Raw genomic sequence first — 26371 nt, forward strand, 5'->3', positions numbered from 1 at the left:
TCTGTACTAATCTCGACAAGAGGAATTTCAAATAAATAAAATCAGGACAACATTATGGTAGAATTTACTTGAAAATTAAACGATAAAATAAACAATGAAAAAATAATTTTCAAACTTAAAAATTAAAAAAAACATTTTCTTAAGTACCTATAGCTTAAAGTTTATGTATATTACTACTGCACAATAAGAGCTTTTTTTGCCTTAGAAGGACGCCCTCTTTTACGTTTCCCTTGAATACTTATATTTCGCGCTTCTGGTGGTGGTTTGACATATTTAAGTCTAATGGCTATGCCAATAATATGTTTACATATCATATTTTTAAAAAAAGCTGGACAATTACAGTTTCCCTTAATCCACTCATCTGGAGAAGTTGACATGGTAGTTATCCAGGATGAAAATGCCTTATTTTTAAACTCTTCAAATTCCACCCAATTTTCTGCGCAAATGTCATTTAATTCTCCTGGTTCTTCGGTTGAATCCCCTGCTGGAATTTTGTAACTAATTTGACTCTCCTGTTGGGAGACAATGAGAACTGGTTTATTCTTTTTAGTCCACTGATAGGCAGATGTCCACAGGGACAATGTAATTGTTGGTATTTTCGAAAATTTTTTCAACTCAGTTTTATAGTCGTTCGACCATTGTTGAACACTTTCAAGAGCAACCGATAGAAAATGGTTTAATGAAAGGCGTTCCCGAAGGGTATGAGTGTCTTTTATAACTTTATTAAACGCTTCTAAGGCGTTATTAGTACTTGGTACATGTTTCATTACACCTTCGTACCAATTGCTATTATCAGACAGCCACTCTCTTTCAAAATAATTCAAAAAAGCTTGCTCCGTATTCCATTTTTTTTTGAAAAGTTCAACAGCTTTTTCGAATATCTCTGGAGATGAAGAAAGTTGAAGAGTGTTAATATCACTCAGAATTAGGGAACGGTTTTTTTTCTCCACATCACGCTCTACACGTTTCTGAACATTTTTCCTCATATGCGCCCAGCACATGATTATCAACTTATCAGTTCCGAAAATCTCTATGAAAGCATTCTGAATACTTTTTGCAGCATCACATATCAACACGTTAGGTTCAAATTTTTTTTCAAATAATTTCTTTGATGTGGCAACTAACGCTCTAAAGAGAAACTTGAAATCCTCCTTCTTCTCATTAGTACAAACAGAAAGACCAAAAGGGTGAAAATGTTTATCCATATCGGTAGTACCCACTATTAGAACTGGAAAACCTTGCCACAAGAGTTTGTAGGTTGCATCAGCATGAATTTTGTAACTGTTGGCACAAATACTCATCAAATATCTACTTGTTATGAAAAATCGAAAAATGCTTTCCTCTTCCTCAGTCTCTAATTCGTATTGTGCGACGAAAGGGATATGCAAGTCTTCTGGAATAACTGAGTTTTTCAGTAGCCATGCTTCCAATTCTCCAACACTTATTTGTGACGGGCCATATTTGGATTCTCGCAACTGATGCAAGTAATTATCTAATTGTCTTTTTGAGGGAAGCTTCCTGATATCACTATTCTTGGACAATTCTATTAAAATAGCCTTTGGCTTTAACTTTAGGTCAAAAAGTTTTTGGATTTCCAACTTTAGAGAAGGGTCAATTCCAAGAACGCCTTTTGTTTCAATAGAGTCATGATTGTGTTCTGATTTAGTCTTGAATAAATGCACTTCATGCGATGTCGAATCATACTGAAGATATATTTTTGCAGAACATTGTTGTCCACGAAGTTTAACTTGATTGCACCTGAAGTATTTCTTTATTCCTTCTTCTGTTTTATTTTTATAATGAAATCCCCATATTTTTTTATCTTTTATAAATTTTTCAGCCTCATCCGATCCAGAAAAAACTCCAATCTTTATCCAATTTCCTATAACTCTCCTCTTTGGCGATGATTCGTGATGACGTCCTTCCTCAGAGGATGATTCCGACGTTTCGTACTCCGCAACTAGACTATTGTTCATCCTGAACGCCTGCAGAATATGACTGTGAAAAAATATTTATAAATACCTCAATTTACCTTGTAAACTTATGCAATTTATTTCACCATAACACAAGACACTTGCAGACTATTGCGCGGTCAAATTTATAGGTTATGTTGTTTTTCTCGAATCGTACCTAATTGACACAATTTTAAGAATCAAGTAAATTGTACACTGAGCAATTGTTTTTTTACTTGTGTTCTTCAATATTCTGTGCCACAAATTAAATTTAATACTTAACAAACGCAAATTCATTGAATCAGATTTAAAATTTCGTAGATCAAAATGTTTTACCACTGTCCAAACAATATTTTACTGATCATTCAGTATTTTAACTGTGTGTGTGTGGTCCGAAATTGCATAACTACCATGCTTATTAATACTGCATTCAAATTGTGACAAGCACGCTAATCCCAGTACAGATCTAAACTCTCGAGCATCTGGCACAGATCTGCGACTCCTTATAACAGACAAGAGATTTTCTAAAGCATCTTGAGTTAATCGCCCTAGCATTACATACTTAAAACCTCTTGCTCTAGAGATAATTGTTGGTAATCCAGAACCGTTTGTGTTGCCAACAAACGGGTTTCCAGCATTTATCTTAGTTGTTATATGGTGTATTATGTTTATAAATGAATACAAAAATTTAATTGATACTTCGTATTCTCCCATCTATTTGTGTGACAATGCTAGCTATTGATAATGATTAGTCATTAGTTGGAACGAGTTGTGCATGATAGCAACCAGGCTGCAGTTTCGTATCGTGAAGATATGTTATTCGCTGCAATGTGATATCGTATTGCTGCGGCTACATCGTGACTTAAAAACGCGGCACTCAAGCCAACATTCGTTATCTGAAAATGATTTGGTTGTAGAACATTCTCTTTGAGGCGTGGACATAGTTTAATAACGTCCTGCTGATCCAATTCAAACACTTTTCGCTCAAAAGAGATTTCGTTTGAACATAAACCATAAGATTGTACTATTACATCTGAAAGGTAAAATTTGTGTCCTTTTCTCAAGGCCGCAGCGATGTTTTTGAAAAGATGCACCGGGTCGGGCATAATAAATAACTTCTCGTTTTTAAGACATGGATGAGGAGTGTAACTTCTTATATCACTGTGCCTGTTGGCCACTATGTTTAAAAGCCTCCAAATCTCACGATTCTGAGGACCCATATCCGATATAATTACTCTTACAGTGAATCCAATCTCATGGGACTTTTCAATGATAGTCATTGTTCTTTGGAGTATTTCTGATGCCAAAAAGGAGTTCCCAGTAAAGTCATAAGCAACTGTTTGCTTCCATTGACTAGACACTCCTGCTAGCATGAATACGAGGGCATGTGTAGCTATTTGTTCATTATTTCCAGAAGCGTTTGCCATTGTAGGCTGTCCAGCTACTGACGACAAAGACGAAGGTGCTTAAAGTATCTTTGAACAAAATTATGTATAATATGGAATTGAAAGTGAAATTGCAACCCGTATTTTTTGAAAATATATTCAGTTAACCACTCGCGGTTTTTCTTTTTTTTATCATTTGATGCTTTATATGTACCCAACAAGTTAATAATGGCTTTTAGTTGTTTTGTCCGTATTTTGTGCTTTCGTTGCCGACAAAGGTACCGTTTAGCAAATCTTCCACTATTTTCTTGGTTGATATGCACTTGTCCTCATCTTGCATACTCGTCCAAAATTTGAAGCAGTTATTCTCTTTTTTCGCTGTTTTCGCCATGAGTTCGAAATAGTATATTATGGAACAAGATTTATAAACGGCATTTTAGAGTTTTATGTTAGGCACGAGCGAAGCGTAGCGGAGCGAGTGTTTAATTAACAAGTGTCTAGAGAAGTTGATAAACGAGTTGAATACTATTCTTTTTCTACGACCAAATTAACAAATGGAACACACAAAGGAAACAAGCAACTTTTTTTATTAAACGTTAATTTAAACATACAAACTAAATGAACATACCAAATAGGAGTATATATATTTCTCAGGCTACAAATTGTTGGTGACTTCAGGTCCATATTTGAAAAATACAACGAACTATTCCACTGCAATGACGTTTTCTTTCACGCCGGATGCGAAACTGATAAACGTCAAAATACCAACTTGATTTAGAGCTAAATATGTCCAAAAAATCCAAGGTGTGTTTAAAGAAACTTCGAGCGTGTTCAATATACCGAAAACGCCCGAATGGACATCAAGTTGTGACTAATGAACAATCGTTTGTAAAGTGACGTTTTATACACTATTTCTCAGTGCAAAATGTGAGACTTTAGAGAAGGAAGTAGAAAAAAGCTTGTTGCTTCGTGTTTCTTCAATTTTCTTGATGTTTTTGACAAATTTCCCAGATACGTACTTTCAGCTTTTTTCAGTTCTTTTGCACTTTTGTCCGGAATGTTTTCGCCTTGCCCATAATTAGAATCTGGACCAGCTGCATTTTTCTTACGATATGTGCGGTTTCGCACTCTCTGTCTAATCTTTAATGTTTTCTTGCCATATTTTTCCGTGTATTTACCTGGTCCATTTCGTAATATTTTATCCTGCAGTTCCTTGTGATAAAAACCCCTATTCGAATTGCAAGATACAGAAAAATTTACTCTCTTCCCTCCGACATATTTTTCTACCACTGCGTTGGATGCTTCCGCTAAATTGTTGGTGACATGGTGCAACAAGCTCCAAGAATTTTGTGCTACTCTCTTATTTCTAAAAATAATTTCACCGAGAAAATTCTTTTCTTTCAGTATTGGCGCCAAATTCTCTTCTCCTTCAGCTCGTTTAGCTGCCCGTTTTTCTTCGGTGCAATAGTAGTTTGGATTAGGAATTCCATGGTCACCAAACACATGCATCAATCCATTAGAAATATTTTCCTTCAATTCCAAGACACGTTCATTGAATGGTCCAGTAATTGATTGCAGAACTCACTGCAATACGACATCTTTCTATTTTACTGGCTAAAACCTCCCGTTGATTTATACCATACGCAGTGTTTTTTAATTCTGTTAATTTGATTCTGTAGTTTTTTAGAACGTGGTTCTTGCACTCAATTTTTTCGATGTGGAACTGAGGACCGTACGGTGCAAACGTTTCTTATAAACACTGCTGTCCTCGTCACCAATTAGTTTCCCATAGATGAGACCATCCATATCCACAGATTTTTTAAACCCATCTAAGATGACATCTGTTTCCATTGCTGTAGACGGGCCATTGTAATTGTTAAAGCATACGTGATGATTATCTGCTTTCTCCGAATTCTGCGTACTAATTCTCTCACATACATACAGTGCAATATTTATTTCGAACCCCCATAAATATTTTTTTTTGTGTCTGCCCCAATACTTGAAGCCCCCCAGAGGCAGCATTGTAATTTGTTCGATGGGAACGTTTGTTCCAAGCTACATCTGCAATAACTGCGATAATTGGAGTGCCATTTTCATCAAGATCCCCGCATTCGATTGCTTTTTGTTTTTCCTCAATAGCAGCTTCCTGCATTTTTTCCCATAAACTTTCTTTGACTTTTTCGGCGACAATCTGGTTCTGCGCAGCAAACGTTTTATGGCTCACAAATCGTGAGTTGGGCCGGTGTTGCATTAACTTTAAACAGTGAACACAGAATGTAACAAGTGAATTAAGAGTCTCCATCTAGTGAAAAACTGAGATAGGTGGCTTAGGCCACGATTGACCTGAAAGTCAGCCTGTCGCGCTGACAGCCTAATTTGTCAACAGAAATTGAACACCAAAACATTAAAAACATTGATTATAATTGTGGTGCGTGGAATAAAATTATGTTACTTGGCATGAAATTATTGAAAACAATTGACATGTACACTTTCTGCAAAGATGTATTGTTCTTACATATTTTGCTTCTTTTGGCTTTTTATGGTTCTTCTTTTAGAAAATGTTCAATTTTATCTTGACGAATTTCGTCAATGGTGGCATTAGACACGTTTCTATGGATTACAGGATACAGCTTCATGAGACGTAGAGCAGTGTTTGATTTAAAAAATCAATTTGAGGCATGTGCGTTTTTATTCCGGTTAGGCCCGAGAGCTTTAGCTCGAGGATTTAACCTTTGAATAAAAATGCCCAAATATCAACGAGTAAAATTGTTTATAGGAATTTTATAATTAATAATGTTAAATTTATTGCACTATTTCATATAACTAAGGAAATAGGTAGGCAACAAAGTGTTTATTAACAGCAATTAAAAAGTTTATTATCAAATGTTTTTCCAAATTTTCAATTTTAAAAGACTGCCTCCTGTCTGAAAGCGCATGCTTGAAAATTGAAAATAATCTTTCCACATCAGCACTCGTTTTGGGAGCCAGTGCGTTTTCATGATGAAGAACCCGTGACTTGTTCTTGCAAAATTCGGGTCGTTTTTTCTTATTTTTTTACAGAGTTGAGCAGGAGTTGCAGGATCAAACTCGGGTATTAATCGGTCATCTTTAAATACTGCCCAGTTCGCAACACCGCGATTTGGATTATCAATTTGTGTACTTACAATTTGGTTCCGTAAAGCGTTTATCTCTGCCCTTGCCTCAGTTAATTGATCCTGTAATTCCGAATCATTTTTCGACGGGGTACCAGACTCCCAACGTCTCTACTGCCATCGGCTCATTTTCGTCCACCCCTTCAGGACGTCCACGACGCACTTTTCGCGGCCGTTTACTCATTGTTGCCACCGATACCACTCAATTTGCACATTACTGGTTAATAATTATCTGTACTAATTTGTCTGTGTGGAATCCCACCTCTGATTTGTTAAATTAAAGTCGAATTTCCTTTTAAAACCTTTAATGACAAGTTTTGTGGGAACTAACTTGACAATACTTCCGTTCGATTATACATATTGACAAAATAATAATAATCCCTAATATGTTTGGCTCCAGACTAACTGGGTAAGCGAAATATAAGTGGTGTGGCCAAGGGCATGATTTTATGTCTTCCAGAATATTAGCGAGACCAGCTCTCGAAATCATCTACGCTTACAAAAGTAAGTAAATACTTTCGAGGTCTGCTAAGGGCAAGGAATCACAGTAGGTGTGAATTGTGTTTGAACCACCTTTCAGTCTTAAACAGGTCGACCAGAACAGCTTGGCGAGTGACGCAGTGGACTGAAATCCCTCCCACTAGCGGAGCGCACTTGTCTGTTGGGTCTGGAAGTGTTTAGATCGTGTACAAACGAGCGAAAATCAGCCCTTCAAGCTTCAAGTGAACAGCATGTCCGGGCGGTTTTGAACAGATTTGCTTCATTGAGTGTACCGTACCTACAACCATAGCCATATCATTGTCTTACAGAGACTCGCTCGTTCCCTCTTGTGCGCATCTCATTCGCCAAGCTATTCTTCAAGCTGTACGTATGTGAAAACATACCCTCAATAGCATCAGAATTAAATTATCTAGTTAGAACATAATAAAACCCTGCTTTTTATAAAAGAAATTTAACACATAAGACATAAACATGAAATTTTTGCTGTGAACTTTAGCGCATAAGCTGTTTCATTTGATAGGCGTTTCAATCTAATCTGCTGTGAAGTATTTTGTATGTCATCAATATAATTTGGAAATGTGGCATTCAACCATTCAAGGCGTTCATCTGAAATATTTGTATATGGTGCGACACTGCTATCTAAAGATTCTATATAATGACGTCTACTTGATACATTGTGAATTTCGTAATGTTGAAGACACTAGAATCCGAACTTTTCTCGTGGACTGCCTGTATGTTAAATCATTGGATTTTCGTCTTTTCCTCGAAATATTAAATATTTCGAGACAAATTTTGTCTCATTTTCCATTTTGTTGTAAAACACTACAAACGTCTCACATTGTGATCTCTTGCGAGAGCGGTATAATTATAATAGTACCGTTACATATTTTGGAGATGTGTAGTTTTGATATCTACTTAATATCTAATCAATTGATCATAAAGGGAATGCTGTTGCTTGACGCTTCTGCTCCCTGTTTGATTGCAACTGTTAAATCCTTTTGCAATTTGTTCCTATGCCAAGTTTTTTTTTGGCCACTGTAACTCCGTCCGTCTCTTTATTTTCTATTAAATAAGCAACAATGAACAATAATGTGGTTTAAATTATTTTAGAGTAAGTGTTGAAAATGGTAGCCTTGAGCTTCGATGCACATTGTAACACGCCTCTTCATGTTCTCAAAAACATGAGCCTATGTATGTCTCAAGGGTAACTCGCTCTAATTTTTCCGTAATTCTTATTTTCATATCATCAATTGTGTGGACAGGTTCCTTGAAAATGGTGTTTTTTAAATGGGAAAACAGGTAATAATCAATCGGCGTAAGATCTGGCGATCTTGCAGCCCGTAGATCTTGACTGATCAACCTATCGTCAAAAAATTGTCGCAAATAACGAAGAGTCTCTCGTACTGTATGGGCTGTAGCCCCGTCTTGGTGAAAATACATATCAGTCAATTCATCATTGTGGAGTTGATTGATGAAAACATCAAGAATATTGTTCCGGTATTTTTCAGTTGTTACTGAATCTTCAAGAAAGATGGGTCCAATCAATCTTCGTCGGGACATACCAACCCATACTCCAATTTTCAGAGGATGCAGTGGTGTTTCACGAAATAAATGTGGGTTATCTGCACTCCACATTCTCATTGTTTGCGAGTTTATGAAGCCACTCAGATGAAACCATGCTTCGTCTGAGTAAAAGGTACAGTCAAGAGTCGCATCGTTATTTATGAAGTTGTTAAACTAATTGCAATAAGCAACCCTTTTATTGTAATCAGGTGGCAGCAGCTCTTGATAAACCTGGACTTTGTAGGGGTACAAGCCAAGATCCTTTCGAACAATCCTTTGACAGGTTCACACTGATAGCTCAGTTTGCTGCGACAGTCGCCTGAGAGATAATTTGGGTTCGTCTTCCATTCGGCGTTGGACAGTCTCAATAATTTCCCCACTTTCAGGCTTCAGCTCAACACTACCACTTTCTCGAAATGTGCTAACTGTGTACCTCAAGGTCTCGGAAAATTGTTTATAAAGAACAGCAACATTTGGAAATTTGGCGATTAATGACGTTTTTGACAAGTTAATTATTATTTGATTAGCTCAGCCGTACGTTTTTAATGCTGTTCTTTTTCATGACCTACTTGATGCTGGTTGATTGGTACTTTCCATTCAGGATATGCAGGATTTAACTAATTAAAAATATTAGCTGATGCCTGAAGTCTTGCTCCTGGTTGCTTTAGATTGAATGATGCTCGTGCAGAACTGTTTATCTTTTCTGGAGCAGCTCTGCCAAAAGATTTTACTGACAAAGTAGTCTTTTTAAGTAAACGAGGCCACCACTTGTTGAAGTCTTTTATGTCTTTGGTTTGCACGACTTTCACGGTAATGTTCGATTTGGCATTGGCTATCAGGTGAACATTGTCCATTGGATGATATGTACATACGATTGACTTTTTTTTTGCGTCGCTTAAAGAGACCAAAAGTCCTATCGCAATCCAAAAACGAATGTCCTCGTATCGGAAATCTTTGGATGATATTGTCAAATCTCTTCGATTCTACCAATCCCATGCAAAAATGTATAAGTGTATGATTCCTGTTCTGTCCAATTCAGGTAAAGGATTTTCGGGAAAAATGTTTACGCAAATTTAAAAACACCTTCGCCACCGCCTCCCAACTACAGCCTTTACTAGTTTTTCAGCATCCGCCCAGATAACTGATGTCATTTCCTTGCGCTTACGACCGACATCAAACTCGAACACATTTTCTTTATACAGAGCAACTAAAAGTTTTGATTTCTCATTAACATGTTGTCTATAATATTTTGGAACTGCCTTTCTTCCGAGACAACATCTCATAAATTTTTTTAAAGGATTCCATTTGATTCGATGAACCCTTGTATTAACTTGACAGTTATCTAAACAGTCTTCGGGAAAAAAGACTTCTTTAATTTGTGGATTAAGTATGACTAGCATTAGGCCCTCCAGTCGATAATTTAACTTCAATATTCTCGTATGTAGTACTTCCAGAACACAAACTGGATCCTTGTTTGATGGGTATTCGTAATTTTAAAGAGGAAAGAATGATTTGCCTCGCTGTTTTGCTGGCTGCCTCCCCACAATTCTCTCAACATTTTTAACTGTATGTATTACGGAACATTTATGACCAATGTTTCTTCCTGTTACTTGTGTTACCACCGGCCCTGGAGTGGCTGAACTCGGGGTGCAGCTTCGGTGCCGTTTCGGGTGTGATGCTCACTTCTTCGGGGAGACCTCTGGCACGAACCCTCGTCTCGTCGATGTGTCTTCGGAACCAACATCCGCTCGTCGTCTTCTGCTTCCGTGACCTCGTCGGCTCACCGTCAAGCAAGAGACAAAAAAAAGAGAAAACGATCGAACGACTGAATGGTCATTATGAACCAACAAAATTTTATTCAACCGATACCAAGGAACTAACATTTTATTGCATGTCACCAATGAGATGGTTGAGGTTGAGGTAGCACTTCCTAATACTCGTAGCATCAGTGCCACAACAAAATATGTCAACCATACCCTCAATATTCTCCTAATTAAGCATCATTCGGTTATTGTATTGATCATTACAAACCCTCATGTCCTTCATTGTTATTCATAAAAATATTAAATTTTGGGATCTCGTGGAATTTCATGAGGCACTGCCACCGGTTTCATAAATAGATAAACATTTAATATTTTCCAGTGATACATATTTTATAATTAGATAATAAAAAAAGCTTCATCCACCATCGTCTAGTGACACCTACGTGAAGGCTAACCCTCGTATTACAATACGTTCACCCAACATATTATCATCAGTTGCTTGTACTTTGCCTTGATAGATCTGAAAGTTAAGCAGATATCCTGTTGTAGCACATGCATGCTAAAGTGTCTCTAAGGGGTGAAGGCCGTTTGGAAAATATTAGTAAGGTGGTCTAATAATGGTCTTAGGGGTCGATTTAAAGATGAGCTACGACCAGCGCAAGACGAAGTTGTCATGGCAACAGCGCAAACAAGTGTTGCGTTGTAATTGAAGCATTGGGTGGAAAAACAGCGTTATCCAGAAAACATCATTCCGAGATAAATCAATTTGAAATAATTTGAATGTTGCAAATGACAAAATTATATGAGTTATGGTGCTGTGGCTTGTGAGGATTATTATTTCACTGAGTCGCTATTGTTTTCCTTCAAGAAAAAAAGTAATACTATAAAACTGATTTTTCTACAGCCCATTTAAAAAAATAATGAGAACGCTGTTTTTCCACCAAATTTAAAATCATTCAAGAAAATGCGATAAAGTAGGTGTTTTTACATAACCGAACCATCGATGTCAACAAAAAAAATATTTTTAGATTATTGTTCTACGAATTACATATTGGGAAAATACTTTAGAAAAATATATTCAGAACAATTTGACGACCACGTATACCATCACTATTAAACGACAATTTTCAGTGTTTTCAAGGAAAAACAGCGTTATACAGGTTGGGCCGTATTACGAGAACGTTTTTGAAGTTGTCTTTCATTAAAGTTGCGATTAAAGTTTAAAACGATATAACTTTATGCAATTATAACCAGTGGAAAAGAGATGCTTTCATGAACATGTTCACCGCTGATACGGCCCATTGTTATTTTTTCAGTTACAACTTCTTAACCTTGCGTTAGATAAAATTGCGATTTTCACTACGGTATCCTAGATACCTTAACAATCGTTTCTACCAATAATACAAAAAACAGCGTTAATAGCTTAACGCTGTTTTTCCACCCAATGCTTCAATTTCAAGTCGAATTTCTCGCACCTCGAGTAGGTGGTGTAACTAACTTTTGCGACCGTTAGAAAAGTTTAAACTTGCTGCTGTTAGGCAAGTATTGGCCGCTTTGGCAGTTGATTTACTTGAAAGTTCGAGTGAAAGTGATAGCAGTGACGAAGAACAAATGTCGAGGATACCGTTCTTTATTTATGAAACTACGGAAAGAATCCTTTATCAAACAACACGGTTAGATCGACGGATCTTCAACTATGTTTTGGAGGTTATTTCACCGGCTTCGGCAAAGAACATCAGGAGAGGTCGATATGCACATTTAACATCTATGCATAAGTTACGAGTATATGTTACCCGCCAATTTTACGCCACCGGGTGATATCAACGGTTAGTTGGAAGCAGTGGTCGAATTTCGCAGAGTGCAACATCACATGCTATTAGCGAAGTCACCGCCGCACTGGTTGCTGTTGCCCCCCATTTTATTCGTTTCCCAAGAGTAGAGTAATACTCAGTCGTGAACCAAGCATTTTATGAACTGGGGATGATAGGCCACGGCACTGGATTTCCAAGTGTCCTTGGTGCAATTGATTGCACACATGTCAGACTACAGGCACCAACAAATGCCCCAGAACAGTACGGAGTACCTAAACCGTCGCATTTATTATTCTATAAATGTGCAGTTGGTGGTAGGTCCAGACTTAAAAATATTTAGTATCTTTGCGAGTATATGTATGTTGTACTTACCAGATTCGCGGAAGGTATCTATTCCTCCAGAAATACCTTCGACACTATTAATGCCAACAAAGGAAAGCAGTTTTTCCTCTGTGGCAGTGAGAGGAGGTGCTTCGTTCTCACCTCCCCCTGTTTTTCGTGTCTCTCGTTTGGTTCTGTTTTTTAGGTCTTTAATTTTTTTTTTAAATCCCCCAACTGTTCGGATTGCTGATGCCACTGCATTCACACAACTGACAACCTGTTCCCACGCTCTGTCTCTATGAGACTGAGTTAGGAAGGGTCCTCGAAGTGGCCCAAATAGAAGCTGCCTCCGTTTTTCTACCTCCTTCACCAAAATGTCCACTTCGGTGGTAGCAAAATTTTTGGCACAGAGGCCTCTTTTAGGTCTAAAATAAAATAACCATTAATTTGAGGGTCTTGTTGTGGACTAGAGTAAAAGTTATGCAATAAATTACACTTACGTTTGCTTTTCCATGATACGGAATGAAATGATGTGAAATTGAACACAAGAGAAATTTGAATTTACAGCCACGTGCTCGACACAAAAGTTCGTAGCACAGTCGCAATCCTCTCGTAGCTGCCAAATCGAATGGCAAACCCCGGCTTAGCGACGACGCAGTTCAGCGGTATAAAGCTGCGCTGCCACCCCTACTTAAAGTGCTTGTATCTTCCTAAGGAATTCTGACTTAAGCCATAAATAAACCGAACAAAGACCCTACTTAAAGAAATTTATTGTCATATTGTGCCTGTCAATCACTAGAGGGTCTCCGACAAATATTTTGAGTACTACCCCAGGTAATTTTTTTCTCCGAGACCGCCAAGTGATTGACAGGTACAATATCACAATAAATTTCTTTAAGTAGGGTCTTTGTTCGATTTATTTATGATTTAAGTCAGAATTCCTTAGGAAGTTACAAGCACTATAACTTACCACGAAGATGTTATTGTGGACTAATCTTATCGCTACGCATTCGAACTCGGTATCGGGTAGACGGACTCTGACGTGTGGAATTCCATTTTGAACAAGTATGGCGACGCCTCCGCCCCTCGTGGTACCGTCCCTGTCATTTCCTATGATGTTATAGTTTCTCACTTGTAGTTTGTCGATTTGAGTAATTTGGTTTCGCACACGGTTATTACATCAACGTTGTGAATTTTAAGGAACCTTTCGAGCTCGTCCTTTTTTCCTAGGATGCCGTTGGCATTCCAGGTTATTATTTTAGAGGTTTCTGCCTTATGGGCCATTGGAAGCGCTTAATTTTGTCGAGATGTCGAAAATAATTTGAATTTGCTCGAAAGGATCCATAGTTGTTTTTAATCTACAAGTTAGTTCTCGGACGATTTCTAGGAGCTTTTTAATGTTAATTACCTCGTTCAGCTTACGTAGTTCCTTTGCCAGTTCCACGAAGTCGTTTGTGTTGGTCTCTTCAGGTTGCACTAGGGCGGTCGTTGTTGGCTCCGCTTGCATTGGGGTTTCAGGTTGCTCTTTTCGCGTCCAGGGATTTGTCTCGGGTGCTGGGGCCGGGATGTATTTCTTATTTTTGACGGCTTGTTTATTGGTAGCAGTCTGTCTTATTTTTTCTAGGTATGTCTTTCTGGATTGATAAACGGTGCATTCTACGCTGTTGGCAAGGTGTCCCTCGCCGCAATTTGCGCACTTAATTTTCTTTTGGTCGGTTTCGTTGTCTTTCATTATTTTACACTCACTGGTCAGGTGTGTCTCGGCACATTTTAAACACTTTGTTTTGGCGAAGCAGTTCGCGGCGGAGTGTCCCCATGACTGACAGTTGTGGCACTGGATTATCACCTTTTTGCTCATTAGTTTTTTTCCAGGTCACTACCACTTGTTGTACCGTCCTCGCTTTTTCTTGCAGATCATTCAGTGTTGTTTTGTTGTCAGTGATGACCACGTATAACGGGCTCTTCGTTTTCATCACGTACACCGTCTTGCAGTTGATATTCTTCTTTATTAGGTCGTCCTTGACTTCCTGCACTTCTGGGCGATTTTGCAGCCCGTAAATCACGAACCCGTGGGTTCTCTCGTCCTTGGTGGCGTAGGTGTGCCACTGTGTTTTTTCGCTATCTTTGAGCTGTTGTTTTAGGCTCTTAAAATCTTCGATATCGTTGGCGAAGATTATTGTTTTGTCTTTGGTGTATTTTATGTTTACACCGTTTTTGGTGTGTTCGTTACTGAATGCTATAAGTTCATTGTAGTTAGTTATAAGTTGTCATGGCAACCAACGGCGCAAACAGGAGTTACAACGGTTGCGTCCTAATTTCAAGTCGAATTTGTCGCACCACTTTGCGACGAAAGTGTGCGACACCTCGAATAGGTGGTGTAAACTCCTTACGACCGTTCGAGCATTTAAAAATGGCCGTTGCTAATCAGCTTTTGACCGCTTTAGCGATTGATTTTTACGAAAATTCGAGTGAAAAGTGATAGCAGTGATGAAGAACGACTACCGAGAATGCTGTTCTCCATCTACGAAGTGTCTGCAAGACTACTATTTCAAAGAACACGGTCAGACCGAAGGGTGTTTAATTATGTTTTGACGGTTGTTTCACCGTTTTTGACAAAGAACACCAGGAAGGGCCGTTATACGCATTTAACACCGATCCAAAAGTTATATGTGACCCTCCAGTTTTACGCCACTGGGTCATATCAGTGGTTGGTAGGAAGCAGTGGTCGAATTTCGCAGAGTGCAACATCACATACCATTCGCGAAGTCACCGACGCACTGAGTCACCGACGCACTGGTTGCTGTGGCCCCCCATTTAATTCGCTTTCCAACAGCAGAAGAATACCCAGCTGTAAAACAAGCCAGTCCAGGTTTAGAAATCTTCAACATCTTTGCAGAATATCCAGGGCCAAGCCATGACTCGTTCATTTGGAGAAATTCTGCTGTCCGGGATGGATTGGCTGCCGGAAACTTTCCAGAAGGATGGTTGATAGGTGACTCTGGTTACCCTCAAGAACCATCGCTTATGACACCTGTGTCAAATATAACCAGTGTACCGGAACAGTTGTACAACTTTGTTCGTATTTCCACCAGAAATACAGTTGAACGAGCAAATGGAGTTTTAAAAAGCCGATGGCATGTTTTAGATTTTTCTCTTGCCTATACCCCAGGTAAAGTTTGTTCGATAGCAACAGCCTGCTGTGTGTTGCACAACATCTGCACGGAGTATAACTTGGAGGTTAAGAATTTGGAAGAACAGCCTCTTCATGATGATTTTTCACACCAACAACTACCAAACCCTGCTTACGACCTGTATAGAAGAGACCTAATTGCAACACATTTCACCCGAGAAAGATAAGTATCACAACTTTTATTTTTCGATTGAATTTGTGGCAGTCACTTCAAATACTTTAACTATTAACCTCACAAACACGTAGTGAATGTGAAATTATATGCAAAGCCTATATTTTTTCTCTTGCGTGCTTTTTACAATAAATTTTCAATAAAAAAATGGCTGCATATTTACACATTTTGCTCATTACTAACGGTGAAGTCTAAATTAATTGAAACCTAGCCCCTTCCTTATCCTGGTGGGAGCTTGCCTGCGTGGTCCCACTATCTCCAGGAGAAAGTAACAAAATTGGCAACAATATTAATATTATTTACAATTTATTTACAAATAAAATAAACAATGAAATTTACATTTGATTTACATAATCAATTAAGTTACGATTTATTTACATATGTACACAAAAAAAGACTTATGAACTGTGCTTTCTTTTGCAGTGGGTACTTTCTTCTTTGAGCTACAGTTCGCGTCGCTTGAGCTCAAGAAACGTACCAAACTGCTCTACCAGTTGCCGCAACAGTTCATGTTCTGTACTTGTAGATCAGTGTTTATTCTCATTTGCTCCAAGAGTACATTCTTTCCTCTTTTTTTTTTGGAGGCTTTCCCGAGAATGGTCCTGAGGAGCTAATGTTTGGCTGTATCTGTGGCACCCCAAATCGCTTGCAAATCCTAGAGAGGCAACTGGATTGTTCATAACTATTAAAAAAAAAATATGTATCAATAAATATAAACATGATAAATTTGATCTATGTATATTTATTTGTATACGTACTCGTATGTACTTACCAACTTCGCAAAACGTATCTGGATTTGCCGATGGCTGTTCAGATATTGAGATGGTTTCTGGTGGTGGTGGTGGTGGCCCTGCCAAGTTAAATTCACTGGCAACGTGGAGCAGTTCGACACTAGTGTTCATCACTATACAACACATAAAATATGTATCAGTAAATATAAACAAGATAAATTTCATCAATGTATATTAATCTGTATATGAATGTACTTACCAGCATCGCGGAAAGTATCTGGATTTGAAGAGGAGGGTCCTGGAATCGAGATAATTTCAAGTGGTTGTGGCACCGGCAACTGCAAATCAGGAGATTCTGAGGAGGCAGGGTTGTTCATAACTATAGAAAACATAAATTAAGTATCAATAAAGATTACCAGATAAATGTATATTTATTTATATGTATGTACTTACCAGTTTGACGAAAGCTATCAATGCCTCCAGAAATTCCTTCTATTGATTCGATACCAATAAACGAGAGCATTTTTTCCTCGGTGGCAGTGAGAGGAATCGCTTCATTTTCACCGCCACCAGTTTTTCTAGCCTCCCGTTTAAAGGTATTTGCCTTCGTCTTAACCCTATTTTTCATGTCTTTAAATGTTTTCTTCAGCTCCCCAACCGTTCTTATTGCCGGTGCCACCGCGTTTATGCAACTGAGGACTTGCTCCCATGCCTTGGCCCGATGGAAATTGGTAAGGGAGGGTCCTCGAAGACGCCCAAACAAAACGTTCCTCCGTTTATCCACTTCCGTTACCAAAACATCGATCTCCGAAGGGGTAAATTTTTTTAGCACATGGGCCTCTTTTAGGCCTAAAAAATCGTACGTAATCATTAATTTAAGGGTGTTTTCCTATTTACTATATTAAAAATTGTGTCAATAATTTATACTCACGTTTGCTTTTCCATTCTTTCGGACTTTTAACAACTATAATCACCGAAGGCTTTGCAACAAATAAAATGCCACTCCACGTGTTCGAACACGTGCTCGACTCGAAAGTTCGTAGCACGATCACAATTTACGACGATCGCAGCTCCTAACTTGAAATCGACCCCTTAGTCTCCAGTGAATGATATTTTTCACACGTTTAATCTGAAGAGGTATTAACAGCAAACTATTTGACATTTGAACATTGCCTAATAATAAGATATAAAACTGTATAATTTTCTTACATACTAGTGACACCTAGGTGGAGGCTAGCCATTTATCATCCCGCCCTCGTATTACAAAAACACGTTCACCCAACATATTATCATTAGTTGATTCTACTTTGATAGATCTGAAAGTTCACCAGATATCCTGTTGTGGCACATGCTAAAATGTCTGTAAGGGGTGAAGGCCGTTTGGAAAATATTAGTAAGGTGGTCTAATAATATTCTTAGTTTATACAGCCATCAAAATAAGGGGTTTTAGGCTGAGGCATGTTTTCGTTGTTATTCAGATGCAGCAATCTGAGAACTTTCAAGAATCGTTTTAGGGTAAAAAACTTTGTAACACGTTCAACCCGAAAATTCTCATTAGTAGAAAAATAGGATCTCATTGTGGGAAGTCTGTGAAAACCCATCAGAATTAGTATGCCTAGAAATGCATCAAATTCTCCTGCAGCTAATTCTAAATGCATATTTTGTTGGCTAGCATATGTCGGGTGTTCATTTACAGTAAAAGCTCCCATGAGCGGACATCGTCGGTCGCCAATTTTTTGTCCGTTCAACAGAGATGTCCGCTCAAAAGAAATACATTTGGTTCAAAGGAAAAAAATTATGTAGGCCATAATATTAAGTAATAGTATATTATTCAATTTAATGAGCGGATAATGATCACTAGAGAGCGGATTTATATGCACAAAAAAATAAAAATTAAGCGCTTAAATAAGCATAACATACTGAATAAAAAAGTTTTATTTTAAACAAAAAAGCATTAAAAAGCATAAAAACAAGATAATAAAACACAATTCCTAAAAATGAAAATATAACATTTTTGTATTGCTTATACAACAAAAAACAACTCCTTATGGTTAGAAAACACTACTTGAACTTCAATCTTCTTCTTTGAAACAATGAATGATAAGGAGTTGTTCTAAATGATTAATTGTAAGATTTCTTCGTCGATCATTCAATATATTTTTAAAGTTGGAGAAACTGCGCTCCACATCTACACTTGTAGTTGGCGCAAATTTGAATTTGGGGATAATTGTAGAATCGATGTTTAAGTTTTCCACATATTCGCCTTGTAAAACTCGCGCTATGTCACACAAAATACCAAAACCTGTGTTTTTGTTTAAAACATTGTCGAGTTTCTCAGATACGACACGCCCAACTGCTCCTCTCACAGAGTTAGTTTCTTCTTTAAATTTTTGAACCATATTCACTGAGTCAACCAATGGAACACCTTGTTTTTCTAGTTTTGTTATAGTCTCACATACAAATTCATAATTACTTTTTAGAAAAGCTAAATTCTGTCGCAACTCTTTATTTTTGAAAATATCTATGCAGTTTCTTATTGACTGCGACGGAGCGTCGACAAATTCGGTAACTACTTCTTCAAATTGATTAATATATTGACTATAATAAAATGCGGCCTCTAACCAAGTTCCCCATCTGGTCAAAATTGGTTCTGGTGGTAAAGGTATGGTTGGAAATGTTTCCTTAAAATATTGCACTCTTAGTGGGGCTTTAACAAAAATTTTTTTACCATTTGAAATTAACTTATTTACCACAGGAAATTCTAATCGTATAGTTTCAGCTATTCTGTTTAGTCCGTGCGCAACACATGTACAGTGAATTAATTTTTCGTAAAATATTTTTAAGTTTGTTCCAGCTTTAATCATGTATGCAGCGGCATCCGAAATCATTAGCAAAATTTTGTCCGTTGGTACGGCATTTGGAAGAAAAAAAGACGTAAGACTTTCATTAACAAATCTGGTAATCGAATTACTGTTTGTTTTGGACAATTCTTTGCAACTGACAACATATCCTTTAGTAGGAATATCTTCCTTTAAAATACCGAGAATTAAACTTGCCACGTACCTTCCACAACTGTCTGTTGTTTCATCGACTGCAAACCACATGTAGTTACTTCCGATGCGTTGTTTAATTTTGTTACACACTTCTCGAAATACTGGCTCTAAATAATTTTTACGAAGAGTGCTCTCAGCCGGAACGTGTCTATTGCAATGGGTTTGTAGAAACTGTTGAAATGGGCCTTTATCTAACTTTTTGAATGGTATATTGGACTGAACCATCATCCTACATAAGTCGAAGTTAAACTGAAATTGTTCGTTTTGCCGTGATGTGCTTGCAACAGATTCTTGTAGAGTTTGTTGTTTAAATTTTGAAATCTCGAATTTTTTTCTTCGTTCAACATGAGTGTTGCTTTTCATATGTTGAATAACATTATATTTTTTTTCGCTTTGAATCTAAAATAATATTTTCTGAATACTAGAGAATTAGGTAACTACACAAAAAATACTTACGGTTTTAACGCAAACTCGACAAAATATTTTATTATTTTCAATTATAAATTCTGGAAAATTTTTTATCCACTCATCAGGCGTAGATTTTGGTTTTGGCATTTTTGAATTAAATTTTAAATGAAATGAAACAATGACCTGCACTCTAAGAAGGAATACGAGGGAATCGGTAAATATGGAGCAAATAATTCGCCTAGTGTTATCGTGTTAAACCGGTTTTTCGCAACAACAAAGTGAGAGATGAGTTCCTATAAACCTGGCTGCCACCACATTTCATCAACGACAAACGAGAAATTAATTTTTTTCATTTCTTGCGGCAACGGAATGTTTTCCGTGTTAAAACAATAAAAATTCTAATAAGTAAAGAATGAAAAAATACCTATAAATAAGGAAAAAGGCAGTAAATAAGCATATACATTTTAATATGCATAAAACTGCAAAAAAAGCAAAAAAAGCATAACAAAATAGGGCTCAAATGACTCAAAATTTTAAGTCTGTTACACATCTCAAAAAGTATTGAGCTACTTATAACCCCCACAAAAAGCATAAAAACTAGAAATCCGCTCTCTAATGATCACTATTACTCGTGAGGATGATTTTGTGCACGAGCCGCAGCCGAGTGGCGTAATTTATCCGAGCAAGTAATATCCATTATCCGCGAGTAGAATACTATACATTTTCTACGACTATGAAGAGAAATTGATAAATAAGTTTCATTATTAGATACACTGAAACTGACATTTTAAAATTATTACTTTGTATACTTGATACCATTGCATTAAATTTTGCGAGTTGTCTTCATAAACTAGTTTATGTTCAAACCTTCTGTCTTAGAAACTTCTTTTTTGGTTGACATTCGTTTTCGATTGCCATTTCGCTGTAAACTCTTCTCTCTTCTATATAATGACAGATGCTTAAATTTTTCCATGTCTGTTTTTCGAATTCATTTTAACTTTACCCACTACATATGTATTGCGCAAGTTATCACGAGAGCAAATCATCCACTAATAAGAGTAACTCAAAAAATTTTGATGCATGTAAAACGAGGCGACTAGCTCTGGCTGATGGCGATTTACTGGAGCCGCGTCCGCCTAAGGGAGCTTTATTTTCAAAGAGGGGGGAAAAATTGCTGTCCGTGTCCGTTCAATAGAGATGACTTTCTTAACAAACTTATACGAATTAAAACGGTGCCCAAAGAACTGTCCGTTCGATAGAGCTGTCCGTTAAGGGAGCTTTTACTGTAATATTCTGGTAGCATCACCTATGGAAATCTGTTGTTTTGAAAAACGGATGTCGCAGCGACATAACCTCACTATAAAATAACAGCATGACACGAATTATGATAAAAATTAACACAATTACAATTCACGCACAAATTAATCAATTTATTAAATGAGGTGCTGGAAATGTCTCTACCTTCTTCTTCGCTACACTTTAATGTTCGCATTTTTAATGCATTTATTACATTTTCTAACATGTTCGGGGCGTTATTAATTTCTTCAATTTTTCCTCTAATTTTTCCTCCTGTTGAAAGTATCCTTCCTGCAGTTCATCAGCATGCAGTTCCTCAAAAAATGGTTCCAAAATTTTCTGTCGATACTTTGCTGCATTTATATTGCCTAAAACCAGCAATTAATTTAAAAAAATTGATTTTGAAATCATGAAAATTACCTTCAATTACCACTGTCATACAGTAAGGATACAACAGTACATCTTTTCGTAACAATTTGTGGCACGTTCCTACTTTTCTACACAAGGTTCAGTTTGTTGCGATAACTGACGTATTGAAGTGTGGGGCGCATTTTGCATTATTTCCCTTGCAGTTTCAATACCTGCAGCAGTGCCTTTTAGCGGCCGACCTGTGGTTTTTCTTTGGTAAACGCCTCCAGTTTCACCAAACAACTTTACACACCGGCTCAGGTTATCTTCGAAGGTTTTCCGTCAACAATAACATTGGGAAATTCGGCGATAAACTCTTCTAAGCAGTTTTGTACGGAGTAGATCCATGAACCATTCACTTTCAAACCATTGCGATTGCGAAAATAACTTTCAGTCAAAAACGTTTTCTGCTCTAACGTGAACACCAGCAATAAAGTAAACGTCTCTGAACGGAAATGTCAAAATGTGACAGTTCTACTCTAATTTTACTAACCGGAAGTTCAAACGACGACGTGCCTTAACAAAAACAAAATATTTCCATTGGTAATGCTACCAGAATATTAAATGAACACCCGATACATTGGTTTATTATACGGTGCGATCAATTAAAAAATAAATCGAGTCGGCGTGTTACCTATGGCAACCCATGCTATAGCATAGGCTCCAAAGCAAACTCGATTTATTTTTTAAATGATCGCTCGGAAGTTTGCAGGATACTCTTTTCGAAATGAACCCTGAAATAATCGAGTTAACACGAATTGACTTCAATATTTACTTTTGAGGACTGTAAAATCGTATGATTGAACATTAGAACTTGGTTTATTTTCTGAAACCACGAAAATGTATTGTTTGGAGGAGGCACTACTGCTTCTTCCTGTTAATCCTCAGAAGAGTCAGAAGACTGGAGAACAATCGTGCAAGTTGATTTGGTGCACCATTTACTCTATTTAGATCAAACTCAGGATCTGGATCTGAGTCATCATGGCACGTTTCATCTTCGCTACTACTCTGACTTGGTGGCATGACATTTAGAAGCACCCTTTTTCTCAATGCCATACACGAAGTGCCAGGTACAGAATCAACTGCTAACGACAACGATGATGATGTACGTGATGATGACGATGAGGTGACAAGTGGTGGATCATCTTCAGCATCATCATCACCACCAAAATTTGAAGCGCAGTAGTCTTCATCGCTGAGATGAAGTCTATGTTGATATCGTCGGCGAAAAGAAAACCTCGTAACTCCCGTAAGTTAACTTTTACAGGATACAACTTTTTGTCATTGATATGTTCATTATTAATAATCGGATGGAAGTAACAACTGTTAAACACGTTTATTGGAGTGGAAGGTGAAACGCTGTTTCTGGAATAATGCTAGGATCAAAGGGATATAATTGTCTCTGTGTCTCTAAAACCACTTTGAATGTTCGATATGGTCATACAGTTTTGCCAGACTTTGTTAAAAACAATCCCAAAGCGCTCATTCTTATGCATCTTTAATTTACTTATTTATAAATAAACAGAACATACCTGCGAAACATGTGTGGTAATGTAAATAATACTACCTTGATTATTCCGCGCAACTTTCTGCGTCACATGTGGAAATCGCGTCGCACCTTTGATTTGATTAATACAGTAAACAAAATGGACGATGTAAGGATGGTACTAACAATCACTCAATTTTTAAACAAAAATGAAATAACGGAAAACACAACCGTCCGTTTCGAGAGTTAAAGGTCGAGAGTGTGCGTTTCTTTTTCAAAATGGCATCCCAAAAAAATATTTTTTACTTTGACATTATACTTCAGTTGTAGCTTGCTTTTCATAAGAGTAATTACTTTCTTTTTTAATTCTACCAGTATCTTAAAACCGTCATTTTGAAAAGGAACTATTTCCGCTTGGGTTGCGTACAATTTTCCGGGAATGTTTGAATTTAACTTTATCTTTTACTTGGTTGAGTTCGGGTAGTTGTATTTCCTCATTTATTTCAGAAACCTGTTCATCATTATTATCCTCGTTTTCTTCCTCGACATTTTCTATTGTCGTTCCCAATTCATCTAACTCTATGCCATCTACCACTCTGGTCCAAGAGTTTGTCTTTTAAAGTCATTTAAAGCATTTTCGGGAGAACCTCCTCCCGTTTCCCGTCAACTTTTCTTAATTAAACGTCCTTTTTTTTTGTGCATTGCATTTCCAATCAGTAAAAACTTTTTTCCATTGAATTAAGTTTCGTTGAGGGCCTCTGTACTATTCAACTTTAATGTTAGACCCTCCGAAGTATGCTTCAGAATATAACGAGTCTTTGGATTGTATTTATTATTGCGAAAAGCCACTTTGTTCTGCAATTCTTCAATATAAACACTGTATTGTTGTCGTCTGGTTTTCCAACGCGCCATTTTTGTTTTCAGTTCCGCTAAAAAGTTTATCTTCAAGCGCCTTTGTGTATCTCATAGATGCGGTTACAGTGTCAATTTTTTTCTGAGTACAGTAGAAGTACTTCTAGCCCTAGGAGTAGAAGTGTAAGGTTATTTGAAGCATTTGTCACAATTTATTTATCAATTACAGGAAATATTTAATAATTAAATTATCTCTATTAAAAGAAAAGCCTCTAAAAAAGCGAAACAACGAAATTATTACCCAGTATTTAACCGATGCCACTGTGGTGCAAAGGCAAAGCAGTTCCCCATCTCATGATTGGATCTTGAATTTTCCGATACCTTAATAGCTATTAAGACAACAAGGGTTTTATAGACGATTTAAAAATCGAGATCGTAGTTTAAATCAGAGCGACCGCAGGGAGCGAGGATTTAATAGATCGAGATTTTTAAACTATAAAACACGCGTTGTCTTCAAGATTTTTTCTAACACTAACATCTTATCAGAAATTTTAATAAATTCAGAAATTATTCGAGGCGCGTCACAATACACAAAATGCGGAGGTTGCCGTGGGTACTATGGTAATAATATCAACAAATTTGGAAAAAAACAATTTTCATCGTTGAAATGTGCCAAAACGTTCCACAAGAAATAAGAAAAAAGGGGCAATTTGTTATCAATGAAGCCTAAAAGTGCATACGAAAAGGTGTATGTTTCGTTTCAAGGCCGGAACAATAAAAAAAAAGCATCAGGGAGGTAACGGAAGATGTCATTTTGGCTTTTCTTGATATGGGGTAAGCGTGTAGAACTTCATTAAAAGTTAATTCACACTACGGCAAGAATCATTTGAAGAAAATGTAAAGATTGCCATTTTCGATGGCCGGGCACTTGCATTGGATGAAACAGCAGAAGTTAAAGAAGAAGATGTTAGGAACAAGAGCACGAAGCTAATATGGCAATTCCAATTCAATAATTGTACTTTTCACTTTTGTGAGAATTACTGTAAAAATGATGAATAAAATGTTACTTGAATGATGTGTGTGAGCGTATTTTATGACTCTATAAGATACGTTGCTATTGACGACGTGTCTTATAGAGACAAGCGTATTTTATGGGAAACATAAGATGTGAGCTCAAATGCACCATGGGAACAGTATAAGATATTAGTGTTAGAAAAAAGTTATAAAATAGATTGACAGTAAAATAGAATTGTTTGTCAAATTTACCATGACTGACCCAATGAAATAGGCAGCCTTTTATTTATGTGGGCAAAATTTTTCATTGTTGCGTGGATAGCCATTTCGAAATTCACCGGTATCGTTTTTGGGTAAAATATTGGCGCTTTTATTCGAAGTATAAATTTTTAAATTTTACGAAAACTTTTTGCTTTGACAATTTTACGAGTTGAATTTGGGCATTCTTATACTGGTTAGGCCCGAGAGCTTTAGCTCGAGGAACCGTTTAATAAAAATGCTCAAATATCAACGAGTAAAATTGTCTAAAGCAAAAATGTTTAAGTGAAAATTGTGAAATTTATCAGATATAAAAAATTAGGTCGTGTTATTTTTGGCAAGAGTAATTCCAGAATACAAACTTCAACGTTTGATTAGCTGAATACGCATGTTTGATGTATGTGGGAATTAATCGGTAATAAAAAGCACACGAGAGGAATATAGCATAAACCGTTTCATGTAAGAAACTTAAGAAAAAATTTCGGGCAGTATTCAAAAGTTCCATACATGTAAGCAGAATTGACTTTGGTGGCCAAAAATGTGATATCTGGCGAATAATTTCTTCTGCATTAGAAATACGATTCCGAAGTTCCTCCACAGTCTCCACTTCATCCTTATTGTGCACAAGCTCCTTCATATGACCCCAGAAATAAAAGTCTTGGAATAAAGAGAAATAAGTAAAATAAGTACTTGATGAATCATTGTGAGAATAAAACAACAATTACAAAATTAAAACTGTTTGGTTTTCCTTAGCTTGCAGTCCTATCGAAGTAAAAACGTCTATGCAACGAAGTTTTTCAATTAATGCATAAGATTTCTTAAATTGAAGCACTTCTTAACAAACGTAATTAATAAAATTATTAAAAATTAAAAACTTCAGTTAACAATAATGTTGAAATTAACATGTGACGGCCATATTGATAGTTGTGCCAGAGATAGGTACCAATTTTTAAAATCATCATCATTCAGAAGAGAACGGTGTCTATTTCCATGTCAGTTTTTGAATGATTGCCTATAGTATCATGAATCTGCTTAACCGACATTTGAGGTTATCT

General features: G+C 37.0%; 1 protein-coding gene, 3 long non-coding RNA genes and 1 pseudogene across 5 annotated transcripts in view; 3 read left to right on the forward strand and 2 right to left on the reverse strand.

The window, feature by feature from the left end:
* Positions 1 to 26371, forward strand: part of LOC138128364 (serine palmitoyltransferase 1-like) — a 165727-nt gene that overhangs the window by 32813 nt on the left and 106543 nt on the right. The window lies entirely within an intron of this gene.
* On the reverse strand, positions 48 to 2324 carry LOC138128374 (uncharacterized). The gene is made up of 2 exons (XR_011158628.1): positions 2033 to 2324; positions 48 to 1985 (listed from the first exon to the last, which is right to left on the reverse strand). It is a non-coding gene; the product is annotated as an uncharacterized lncRNA (long non-coding RNA).
* LOC138128365 (putative nuclease HARBI1) lies at positions 13684 to 17783 on the forward strand (annotated as a pseudogene).
* Positions 18461 to 20623, reverse strand: LOC138128542 (uncharacterized). The gene is made up of 2 exons (XR_011158753.1): positions 20051 to 20623; positions 18461 to 19993 (listed from the first exon to the last, which is right to left on the reverse strand). It is a non-coding gene; the product is annotated as an uncharacterized lncRNA (long non-coding RNA).
* LOC138128543 (uncharacterized) lies at positions 20622 to 25116 on the forward strand. Its single transcript, XR_011158754.1, has 2 exons — positions 20622 to 24878; positions 24937 to 25116. It is a non-coding gene; the product is annotated as an uncharacterized lncRNA (long non-coding RNA).

The sequence above is a fragment of the Tenebrio molitor genome, chromosome 4 (assembly GCF_963966145.1).
Source record: "Tenebrio molitor chromosome 4, icTenMoli1.1, whole genome shotgun sequence".
Lineage (NCBI taxonomy): Eukaryota > Metazoa > Arthropoda > Insecta > Coleoptera > Tenebrionidae > Tenebrio > Tenebrio molitor.